Below are 14,106 nucleotides of genomic sequence, written 5' to 3' on the forward strand. Positions count from 1 at the left end.
TGGTAATAGCTGGCGAGCTAATAGTTCCGCCACACCAGCTGTCAGACGCCGGGCAAGAGGGTGACTGGCCGAAATTGGCTTCTTCCGCTCAAAGACTTCCTTCACGGACACCTGACTGCTGCTGTGGGCAGAGGAGCAGAAACCGCTCAAGGGCAGAGGCGGTGTGAAGGAGGGTGCCTGTGAAGGTTCAAGGGAGAAAGCGGCTGAAGACGATGCACCTGAAGGAGGAAGAGGAGAAGGAGGGTGGCTTGTCTTTTGAGGGGTGCTGCTTTTCCTCAGGTGTTCTTCCCATAGCTGTTTGTGCCTTTTCTCCAGGTGCCTTCGTAAGGCACTTGTCCCTACATGAGTGTTGGCCTTTCCACGGCTCAATTTTTGCTGGCAGAGACAACAGATGGCTTTGCTCCGATCTGAGACACACGTTAAAAAATTTACAAACCGCTGAGCCCCCCTGGGGTGATGGCGCTATGGTGGCATCAGCAGCTGACGTTGAAGGGCATGTTGGCTGGCTGGCCATAGCTGGCGATACATGGCGCCGGACACTGCCCCCAGCTGTTTCTGAGGACGAGCTCCCTCTGCTTCTATCATGGAGTCGTCTCCTCCTACTCCTCTCTGGCTCCCCCTCTGAACTGTCCCCCTGGTCATCTCCTCTATTGGGAACATACGTGGCATCCGTATAATCGTCATCATAGTCCTCCTGCCCAGCTTCGCTTTCCTCAGACAACTCCACAACTGCACCAACTTCAGGTGGTTCATCATGCCCCTCCTCACACATTACGTCCATACTATCGCCACCTAACTCAGACGTATGAGGTGGTGTACCTGCGCCTTCTTTTTGTTGTTGCAGTAGTGGCTGTGAATCAGTGATTTCACCACCACCACCACCAAATAACTCCTGCAAAGTGTCAAATGCAGCGGATGTGGTGCTTGTACTAGCGCTGGTAGCACTGGCTGCGGGAGATGAGGTCTTCTGTGTTAAATACTCAAGCACGTCCTCACAATTTTGGGAAGTGATGGCACGTGCCTTCTTCTGAGCACTGTACTTTGGTCCAGGTCCGCACGAAATCACAGCAACACCACCTCGCACAGACCTGCCAGTGCCAGGTGGCCTTCCTCTGGGTCTTCCTCTACCTTTTCCTCTACCTGGTTTGTCCATTTTGTCCATCTCTGGGGGGAAGCTAGGTATATGCAGTGAGGGGAGTTCACTCAACAGAAAAGGTAGATATGCAGTGAGGTGAGTTCACTGAACACAAAAGGTAGCTATGTGCAGTGAGGTGAGTTCACTCAACCCGAAGGTAGTTATATATGCAGTGAGGTGAGTTCACTGAACACAACAGGTAGTTAGATGCAGTCAGCTGAGTTCACCCAACACAAACGTACTTATATATGCAGTAAGGTGAGTTCACTGAACACAACAGGTAGCTATGTGCAGTGAGGTGAGTTCACTCAACCCAAAGGTAGTTATATATGCAGTGAGGTGAGTTCACTGAGCACAAAAGGCAGCTATGTGCAGTGAGGTGAGTTCACTCAACCCAAAGGTAGTTATATATGCAGTGGGGTGAGTTCACTGAACACAACAGGTAGTTAGATGCAGTCAGCTGAGTTCACTCAACACAAACGTAGTTATATATGCAGTAAGGTGAGTTCACTGAACACGACAGGTAGCTATGTGCAGTGAGGTGAGTTCACTCAACCCAAAGGTAGTTATATATGCAGTGAGGTGAGTTCACTGAACACAACAGGTAGTTAGATGCAGTCAGCTGAGTTCACTCAACACAAACGTAGTTATATATGCAGTAAGGTGAGTTCACTGAACACGACAGGTAGCTATGTGCAGTGAGGTGAGTTCACTCAACCCAAAGGTAGTTATATATGCAGTGAGGTGAGTTCACTGAACACAAAAGGTAGCTATGTGCAGTGAGGTGAGTTCACTCAACCCAAAGGTAGTTATATATGCAGTGAGGTGAGTTTACTGAACACAACAGGTAGTTAGATGCAGTCAGCTGAGTTCACTCAACACAAACGTAGTTATATATGCAGTAAGGTGAGTTCACTGAACACGACAGGTAGCTATGTGCAGTGAGGTGAGTTCACTCAACCCAAAGGTAGTTATATATGCAGTGAGGTGAGTTCACTGAACACAAAAGGTAGCTATGTGCAGTGAGGTGAGTTCACTCAACCCAAAGGTAGTTATATATGCAGTGGGGTGAGTTCACTGAACACAACAGGTAGTTAGATGCAGTCAGCTGAGTTCACTCAACACAAACGTAGTTATATGCAGTGAGGTGAGTTCACTCAACAGAAAAGGTAGATATGCAGTGAGGTGAGTTCACTCAACCCAAAGGTAGTTATATATGCAGTGAGGTGAGTTCACTGAACACAACAGGTAGCTATGTGCAGTGAGGTGAGTTCACTCAACCCAAAGGTAGTTATATATGCAGTGAGGTGAGTTCACTGAACACAAAAGGTAGCTATGTGCAGTGAGGTGAGTTCACTCAACCCAAAGGTAGTTATATATGCAGTGAGGTGAGTTTACTGAACACAACAGGTAGTTAGATGCAGTCAGCTGAGTTCACTCAACACAAACGTAGTTATATATGCAGTAAGGTGAGTTCACTGAACACGACAGGTAGCTATGTGCAGTGAGGTGAGTTCACTCAACCCAAAGGTAGTTATATATGCAGTGAGGTGAGTTCACTGAACACAACAGGTAGTTAGATGCAGTCAGCTGAGTTCACTCAACACAAACGTAGTTATATATGCAGTAAGGTGATTTCACTGAACACAACAGGTAGCTATGTGCAGTGAGGTGAGTTGACTAAACCCAAAGGTAGTTATATATGCAGTGGGTGAGTTCACTGAACACAAAAGGTAGCTATGTGCAGTGAGGTGAGTTCACTCAACCCAAAGGTAGTTATATATGCAGTGGGTGAGTTCACTGAACACAACAGGTAGTTAGATGCAGTCAGCTGAGTTCACTCAACCCAAAGGTAGTTATATATGCAGTGAGGTGAGTTCACTGAACACAAAAGGTAGATATGCAGTGAGGTGAGTTCACTCAAGACAAAGGTAATTATATATGCAGTGAGGTGAGTTCACTGAACACAACAGGTAGTTAGATGCAGTCAGCTGAGTTCACTCAACACAAAGGTAGTTATATATGTAGTAAGGTGAGTTCACTGAACACAACAGGTAGCTATGTGCAGTGAGGTGAGTTCACTCAACCCAAAGGTAGTTATATATGCAGTGAGGTGAGTTCACTGAACACAAAAGGTAGATATGCAGTGAGGTGAGTTCACTCAAGCCAAAGGTAATTATATATGCAGTGAGGTGAGTTCACTGAACACAACAGGTAGTTAGATGCAGTCAGCTGAGTTCACTCAACACAAAGGTAGTTATATATGCAGTGAGGTGAGTTCACTGAACACAAAAGGTAGATATGCAGTGAGGTGAGTTCACTCAAGCCAAAGGTAATTATATATGCAGTGAGGTGAGTTCACTGAACACAACAGGTAGTTAGATGCAGTCAGCTGAGTTTACTCAACACAAAAGGTAGTTATGTGCAGCGAGGTGGGTTCACTCAACACAAACGTAGGTGTATGCAGTGATGAGGTGGGTTAACTAAACACAACAGGTACTAGTAGTAGGTAAATGCAGTACTGGGTAGGTAGTACAATGTGCAGCTCCCTGTCACACACACAGGTACTCACTGAATGTGCTGCTGAATGCTGGTGGGCTGCTGGCAGTGGGACACACATTATGAATTAGCAATGCTGTCTAAGCAACACAAGTGTATCACACACACAGGGCCCGCCCGCCCATGAGGCGGGGTGAAACGTTTGCCTCAGGCGGCACTTCTGGGGGGCGGCACCCGCCCGTCCGTGGGTGGGGAGGGCCGCCCGAACTGGAGGGGATAGCGGGCAGGAAGGGGGTATTGGGCCTAGCGGCGGGGAGGGGGGTCGGACCCCCCCCTCCCTCGCCTGGGTCTCCCGTCCTCCGCTCCCCTCCAGCTTGTTAGGTCGCTGGCTGGCTGCAGCTATAAGAGGCAACGGGCGGGGATCAATCACCTTCCTTGTTCCAGCGTGCGCTCCACTGACGTCACTTTCTGCTACGCAGCAGGAAGTGACGTCAGTGGAGCGCAGGCTGGAACGAGGAAGGTGAGTGATCCCCGCCCGTTGCCTCTTATAGCTGCAGCCAGCCAGCGACCTAACAAGCTGGAGGGGAGCGGAGGACGGGGGACCCAGGTGAGGGAGGGGGGGGGGTCCGACCCCCCTCCCCGCCGCTAGGCCCAATACCCCCTTCCTGCCCGCTATCCCCTCCAGTTCGGGCGGCCTTCCCCACCCATGGCTGGGGGGGGCGGCGGCGGCTTCTTTAAAATTTGCCTCAGGCGGCAAATGGTCTAGGGCCGGGCCTGCACACACACAGGTAGTAGTCACTGAATGTGCTGCTGCTGCTGGCAGTGGGACACACAGTATGAATTAGCAATGCTGTCTAAAAAACACAAATGTCAGTTTCAAACAGAAAAAAAAATTGATCACACGAGCAGGATGAGCTCTGAAAAGAGCTTTTCTGGGGCGCTATTATAGCAATAAGATTCGGCTAAGCAAGCTAAGAAGGCAAGAGCCTGACTAATCTGTCCCTAGGAGAACAAGTCTGCAGCAGCTGTCCCTAGTCTGTCTCTAGCAGGCACACGAGTGAGGCTAATGGCCGCCGGAGCCTGCCTTATATAAGGGGGGGTGGGGCTCCAGGGCTTAGTATAGCCGGATTGGCTACAATGCGCCTGCTGACTGTGATGCAGACCCTCATAGAGCATTATGGGGCGAATCGAACTTCCGGGAAAGTTCGCCTTCGCCGGCGAAGGCGAACCACCCGAAGTTCGCCTGGAACCGTTCGCCGGCGAACCGTTCGGCCCATCTCTAGTACCTTCTGGCACACAGCATATCCACATATACGTAGTGACAGCAGTGTACCTACTGGCACACAGCATATCCACATATATACGTAGTGACAGCAGTGTACCTACTGGCACACAGCATATCCACATATACGTAGTGACAGCAGTGTACCTACTGGCACACAGCATATCCACATATATACGTAGTGACAGCAGTGTACCTACTGGCACACAGCATATCCACATATACGTAGTGACAGCAGTGTACCTACTGGCACACAGCATATCCACATATATACGTAGTGACAGCAGTGTACCTACTGGCACACAGCATATCCACACATATACGTAGTGACAGCAGTGTACGTACTGGCACACAGCATATCCACACATATACGTAGTGACAGCAGTGTACCTACTGGCACACAGCATATCCACACATATACGTAGTGACAGCAGTGTACCTACTGGCACACAGCATATCCACATATATACGTAGTGACAGCAGTGTACCTACTAGCACACAGCATATCCACATATACTGTACGTAGTGACAGCAGTGTACCTACTAGCACACAGCATATCCACATATACTGTACGTAGTGACAGCAGTGTACCTACTGGCACACAGCATATCCACACATATACGTAGTGACAGCAGTGTACCTACTGGCACACAGCATATCCACACATATACGTAGTGACAGCAGTGTACCTACTGGCACACAGCATATCCACACATATACGTAGTGACAGCAGTGTACCTACTGGCACACAGCATATCCACATATATACGTAGTGACAGCAGTGTACCTACTGGCACACAGCATATCCTCATATATACGTAGTGACAGCAGTGTACCTACTGGGACACAGCATATCCACATATATGCGTAGTGACAGCAGTGTACCTACTGGCACACAGCATATCCACATATATAGGTAGTGACAGCAGTGTACCTACTGGCACACAGCATATCCTCATATATACGTAGTGACAGCAGTGTACCTACTGGCACACAGCATATCCTCATATATACGTAGTGACAGCAGTGTACCTACTGGCACACAGCATATCCTCATATATACGTAGTGACAGCAGTGTACCTACTGGGACACAGCATATCCACATATATGCGTAGTGACAGCAGTGTACCTACTGGGACACAGCATATCCACATATATGCGTAGTGACAGCAGTGTACCTACTGGCACACAGCATATCCTCATATATACGTAGTGACAGCAGTGTACCTACTGGCACACAGCATATCCTCATATATACGTAGTGACAGCAGTGTACCTACTGGCACACAGCATATCCACATATATGCGTAGTGACAGCAGTGTACCTACTGGGACACAGCATATCCACATATATGCGTAGTGACAGCAGTGTACCTACTGGGACACAGCATATCCACATATATGCGTAGTGACAGCAGTGTACCTACTGGCACACAGCATATCCACATATATACGTAGTGACAGCAGTGTACCTACTGGCACACAGCATATCCACACATATACGTAGTGACAGCAGTGTACCTACTGGCACACAGCATATCCACATATATACGTAGTGACAGCAGTGTACCTACTGGCACACAGCATATCCTCATATATACGTAGTGACAGCAGTGTACCTACTGGCACACAGCATATCCTCATATATACGTAGTGACAGCAGTGTACCTACTGGCACACAGCATATCCTCATATATACGTAGTGACAGCAGTGTACCTACTGGCACACAGCATATCCACACATATACGTAGTGACAGCAGAGTACCTACTGGCACACAGCATATCCACATATATACGTAGTGACAGCAGAGTACCTACTGGCACACAGCATATCCACATATACGTAGTGACAGCAGTGTACCTACTGGCACACAGCATATCCACATATATACGTAGTGACAGCAGTGTACCTACTGGCACACAGCATATCCACATATATACGTAGTGACAGCAGTGTACCTACTGGCACACAGCATATCCACATATATACGTAGTGACAGCAGAGTACCTACTGGCACACAGCATATCCACACATATACGTAGTGACAGCAGTGTACTTACTGGCACACAGCACATCCACATATACGTAGTGACAGCAGTGTACGTACTGGCACACAGCACATCCACATATACGTAGTGACAGCAGTGTACCTACTGGCACACAGCATATCCTCATATATACGTAGTGACAGCAGTGTACCTACTGGCACACAGCATATCCACATATATACGTAGTGACAGCAGTGTACCTACTGGCACACAGCATATCCACATATATACGTAGTGACAGCAGAGTACCTACTGGCACACAGCATATCCACACATATACGTAGTGACAGCAGTGTACCTACTGGCACACAGCATATCCACACATATACGTAGTGACAGCAGTGTACCTACTGGCACACAGCATATCCACACATATACGTAGTGACAGCAGTGTACGTACTGGCACACAGCATATCCACATATATATGTAGTGACAGCAGTGTACCTACTGGCACACAGCATATCCACATATACGTAGTGACAGCAGTGTACGTACTGGCACACAGCACATCCACATATACGTAGTGACAGCAGTGTACCTACTGGCACACAGCATATCCTCATATATACGTAGTGACAGCAGTGTACCTACTGGCACACAGCATATCCACATATATACGTAGTGACAGCAGTGTACCTACTGGCACACAGCATATCCACATATATACGTAGTGACAGCAGAGTACCTACTGGCACACAGCATATCCACACATATACGTAGTGACAGCAGTGTACCTACTGGCACACAGCATATCCACACATATACGTAGTGACAGCAGTGTACCTACTGGCACACAGCATATCCACATATATACGTAGTGACAGCAGTGTACCTACTGGCACACAGCATATCCACATATACGTAGTGACAGCAGTGTACCTACTGGCACACAGCATATCCACATATATACGTAGTGACAGCAGTGTACCTACTGGCACACAGCATATCCACATATACGTAGTGACAGCAGTGTACCTACTGGCACACAGCATATCCACATATATACGTAGTGACAGCAGTGTACCTACTGGCACACAGCATATCCACATATATACGTAGTGACAGCAGTGTACCTACTGGCACACAGCATATCCACATATATACGTAGTGACAGCAGTGTACCTACTGGCACACAGCATATCCACATATATACGTAGTGACAGCAGTGTACCTACTGGCACACAGCATATCCACACATATACGTAGTGACAGCAGTGTACGTACTGGCACACAGCATATCCACATATATATGTAGTGACAGCAGTGTACCTACTGGCACACAGCATATCCACATATATACGTAGTGACAGCAGTGTACCTACTGGCACACAGCATATCCTCATATATACGTAGTGACAGCAGTGTACCTACTGGCACACAGCATATCCACACATATACGTAGTGACAGCAGTGTACCTACTGGCACACAGCATATCCACATATACGTAGTGACAGCAGTGTACCTACTGGCACACAGCATATCCACATATATACGTAGTGACAGCAGTGTACCTACTGGCACACAGCATATCCACACATATACGTAGTGACAGCAGTGTACGTACTGGCACACAGCATATCCACATATATACGTAGTGACAGCAGTGTACCTACTGGCACATAGCACATCCTCATATATACGTAGTGACAGCAGTGTACTTCTGGCACACAGCATATCCACATATACTGTACGTAGTGACAGCAGTGTACCTACTGGCACACAGCATATCCACATATATACGTAGTGACAGCAGTGTACCTACTGGCACACAGCATATCCACATATACGTAGTGACAGCAGTGTACCTACTGGCACACAGCATATCCACATATATAGGTAGTGACAGCAGTGTACCTACTGGTACACAGCATATCCATATATACGTAGTGACAGCAGTGTACTTACTGGCACACAGCATATCCAGATATATACGTAGTGACAGCAGTGTACCTACTGGCACACAGCATATCCACATATATACGTAGTGACAGCAGTGTACCTACTGGCACACAGCATATCCATATATATACGTAGTGACAGCAGTGTACCTACTGGGACACAGCACATCCACATATACGTAGTGACAGCAGTATACCTACTGGCACACAGCATATCCACACATATACGTAGTGACAGCAGTGTACGTACTGGCACACAGCATATCCACATATATACGTAGTGACAGCAGTGTACCTACTGGCACACAGCATATCCACATATACGTAGTGACAGCAGTGTACCTACTGGCACACAGCATATCCACATATATACGTAGTGACAGCAGTGTACCTACTGGCACACAGCATATCCACACATATACATAGTGACAGCAGTGTACCTACTGGCACACAGCATATCCACATATATACGTAGTAACAGCAGTGTACCTACTGGCACACAGCATATCCACATATATACGTAGTGACAGCAGTGTACCTACTGGCACACAGCATATCCACATATATACGTAGTGACAGCAGTGTACCTACTGGCACACAGCATATCCACATATATACGTAGTGACAGCAGTTTACCTACTGGCACACAGCATATCCACATATACGTAGTGACAGCAGTGTACCTACTGGCACACAGCATATCCACATATACGTAGTGACAGCAGTGTACCTACTGGGACACAGCATATCCACATATATACGTAGTGACAGCAGTGTACCTACTGGGACACAACATATCCACATATATACGTAGTGACAGCAGTGTACCTACTGGGACACAGCATATCCACACATATACGTAGTGACAGCAGTGTACCTACTGGCACACAGCATATCCACATATATACGTAGTGACAGCAGTGTACCTACTGGGACACAGCATATCCACATATATACGTAGTGACAGCAGTGTACCTACTGGCACACAGCATATCCACACATATACGTAGTGACAGCAGTGTACCTACTGGCACACAGCATATCCACACATATACGTAGTGACAGCAGTGTACCTACTGGCACACAGCATATCCACATATACGTAGTGACAGCAGTGTACCTACTGGCACACAGCATATCCACACATATACGTAGTGACAGCAGTGTACCTACTGGCACACAGCATATCCACATATATACGTAGTGACAGCAGTGTACCTACTGGCACACAGCATATCCACATATATACGTAGTGACAGCACTTTACCTACTGGCACATAGCATATCCTCATATACGTAGTGACAGCAGTGTACCTACTGGCACACAGCATATCCACATATACGTAGTGACAGCAGTGTACCTACTGGGACACAGCATATCCACATATATACGTAGTGACAGCAGTGTACCTACTGGGACACAGCATATCCACATATATACGTAGTGACAGCAGTGTACCTACTGGCACACAGCATATCCACATATATACGTAGTGACAGCAGTGTACCTACTGGCACACAGCATATCCACACATATACGTAGTGACAGCAGTGTACCTACTGGCACACAGCATATCCACACATATACGTAGTGACAGCAGTGTACCTACTGGCACACAGCATATCCACATATACGTAGTGACAGCAGTGTACCTACTGGGACACAGCATATCCACATATATACGTAGTGACAGCAGTGTACCTACTGGCACACAGCATATCCACACATATACGTAGTGACAGCAGTGTACCTACTGGCACACAGCATATCCACATATATACGTAGTGACAGCAGTGTACCTACTGGCACACAGCATATCCACATATATAGGTAGTGACAGCAGTGTACTTACTGGGACACAGCACATCCACATATACGTAGTGACAGCAGTGTACCTACTGGCACACAGCATATCCATATATACGTAGTGACAGCAGTGTACCTACTGGGACACAGCACATCCACATATATACGTAGTGACAGCAGTGTACCTACTGGCACACAGCATATCCACATATATACGTAGTGACAGCAGTGTACTTACTGGGACACAGCACATCCACATATATACGTAGTGACAGCAGTGTACCTACTGGCACACAGCATATCCACATATATACGTAGTGACAGCAGTGTACCTACTGGCACACAGCATATCCACATATATACGTAGTGACAGCAGTGTACCTACTGGCACACAGCATATCCACATATATACGTAGTGACAGCAGTGTACCTACTGGCACACAGCATATCCACATATATACGTAGTGACAGCAGTGTACCTACTGGCACACAGCATATCCACATATACGTAGTGACAGCAGTTTACCTACTGGCACACAGCATATCCACATATACGTAGTGACAGCAGTGTACTACCTACTGGCACACAGCATATCCACATATATACGTAGTGACAGCAGTGTACCTACTGGCACACAGCATATCCACATATACGTAGTGACAGCAGTTTACCTACTGGCACACAGCATATCCACATATACGTAGTGACAGCAGTGTACCTACTGGCACACAGCATATCCACATATATACGTAGTGACAGCAGTTTACCTACTGGCACACAGCATATCCACATATATACGTAGTGACAGCAGTTTACCTACTGGCACACAGCATATCCACATATACGTAGTGACAGCAGTGTACTTACTGGCACACAGCATATCCACATATATACGTAGTGACAGCAGTGTACCTACTGGGACACAGCATATCCACATAGTTACATAGTTATTTTGGTTGAAAAAAGACATACGTCCATCGAGTTCAACCAGTACAAAGTACAACACCAGCCTGCTCCCTCACATATCCCTGTTGATCCAGAGGAAGGCGAAAAAACCCTTACAAGGCATGGTCCAATTAGCCCCTAAAGGGAAAAATTCCTTCCCGACTCCAGATGGCAATCAGATAAAATCCCTTTCAACGCAAGGAAAGCATCTAAGCCCCCTTTAAATGCAGGTATAGAGTTTGCCATAACGACTTCCTGTGGCAATGCATTCCACATCTTAATCACTCTTACTGTAAAGAACCCTTTCCTAAATAAATGGTTAAAACGTTTTTCCTCCATGCGCAGATCATGTCCTCTAGTCCTTTGAGAAGGCCTAGGGACAAAAAGCTCATCCGCCAAGGTATTATATTGCCCTCTGATGTATTTATACATGTTAATTAGATCTCCTCTAAGGCGTCTTTTCTCTAGACTAAATAAACCCAGTTTATCTAACCTTTCTTGGTAAGCGAGACCTTCCATCCCACGTATCAATTTTGTTGCTCGTCTCTGCACCTGCTCTAAAACTGCAATATCTTTTTTGTAATGTGGTGCCCAGAACTGAATTCCATATTCCAGATTTGGCCTTACTAGAGAGTTAAACAGGGGCAATATTATGCTAGCATCTCGAGTTTTTATTTCCCTTTTAATGCATCCCAAAATTTTGTCAGCTTTAGCTGCAGCTGCTTGGCATTGAGTACGATTATTTAACTTGTTGTCAATGAGTACTCCTAAGTCCTTCTCCAAGTTTGATGTCCCCAACTGTATCCCATTTATTTTGTATGGTGCTAGACCATTGGTACGACCAAAATGCATGACTTTACATTTGTCAACATTGAATTTCATCTGCCATGTATGTGCCCATATAGCCATCCTATCCAGATCCTGTTGCAATATGACACTATCTTCCTGAGAGTTGATGATTCTGCACAATTTTGTATCATCTGCAAAAATAGCAACATTGCTCACTACTGCATCTACTAGGTCATTAATAAATAAATTGAAGAGCACTGGTCCCAGTACAGACCCCTGTGGGACCCCACTGCTAACAGTCTCCCATTTTGAGTACGATCCATTGACCACAACTCTTTGTTTTCTGTCCATTAGCCAGTTCCCTATCCATGAACACAGACTCTTCCCCAGTCCTTGCATCCTCAACTTTTGCACCAGACTTCTGTGGGGAACAGTGTCGAAGGCCTTTGCAAAGTCCAAGTATATCACATCTACAGCATTCCCAATATCCATATTAGCATTCACTACCTCATAAAAACTGAGCATGTTAGTCAAACAGGACCTGTCTTTAGTAAACCCATGTTGATGCTGAGAAATAAGATTATTTTCTACTATGAAGTCATGTATAGTATCTCTTAGTAACCCCTCAAATAGTTTGCATACAACTGATGTTAAACTTACAGGTCTATAATTTCCTGGATCAGATTTTTTGCCCTTCTTAAATAATGGGAAAACGTGGGCTGTACGCCAATCCACTGGGACTCTGCCAGTTGCAAGAGAGTCACAAAAGATAAGATAAAGGGGTTTATCTATAACTGAACTTAATTCCCTTAGGACCCGAGGATGCATGCCATCCGGGCCAGGTGCCTTGTCTATTTTTAATTTATTTAGTCTTGCCTTCACTTCTTCCTGCGTTAAGTATTTAATATTACAGTTAGAAGATTGAGACTCTTCTGCCTCTGTAGTTTGCAACAGTGCTGTTTCTTTTGTGAAAAAAAAGCAAAGAAAGCATTTAATAACTCTGCCTTACCTTGGTCATCCACCATTGAGTTCCCACCCTCATCCTTTAGGAGTCCTATACAGTCAACCTTTCTTTTTTTAGAGTTAATGTACTTGTAAAACTTTTTTGGGTTAGATTTGATATCCTTAGCGATTTGTTTTTCAGCTTCAATCTTTGCCTGCCTAATTTCTTTTTTACAATTTTTATTGCACTCCTTATAATTGCTTAGTGCAGCCTCGGTCCCCTCCTGTTTTAGGACCTTATAGGCATTCTTTTTCCTCTTCATTTTATCTTTAACCTTTCTATTCATCCATAGAGGCCTTTTTTTTATTCCTAGACATTTTGTTTCCATATGGGATATACATACTACAATATTGATTGAGTATAAGTTTAAAAGCTTGCCATTTCCCTTCAGTGTCCTCCCCTTGTAGTACATTATCCCAGTTCACCAAACTTAGTGCCTGCCTAATTTGAGTGAACTTTGCTTTTCTAAAATTCATAGTTTTAGTGGTCCCGCTGCCCCGTGGCCTATCAGTCACCAGATCAAACGTTATCATGTTGTGATCACTATTTCCCAAATGTTCTTGAACCTGCACATTTGATACATTATCTGGTCTATTAGAAATGATCAGATCCAGTAACGCATTCCCCCTAGTTGGTTCCGTTACCATTTGAGTCAAGTAATTGTCCTGTAGTGCTGCCAGAAATCTGCTGCTT

Source organism: Hyperolius riggenbachi, chromosome 6 (assembly GCF_040937935.1).
Source record: "Hyperolius riggenbachi isolate aHypRig1 chromosome 6, aHypRig1.pri, whole genome shotgun sequence".
Taxonomy (NCBI): domain Eukaryota; kingdom Metazoa; phylum Chordata; class Amphibia; order Anura; family Hyperoliidae; genus Hyperolius; species Hyperolius riggenbachi.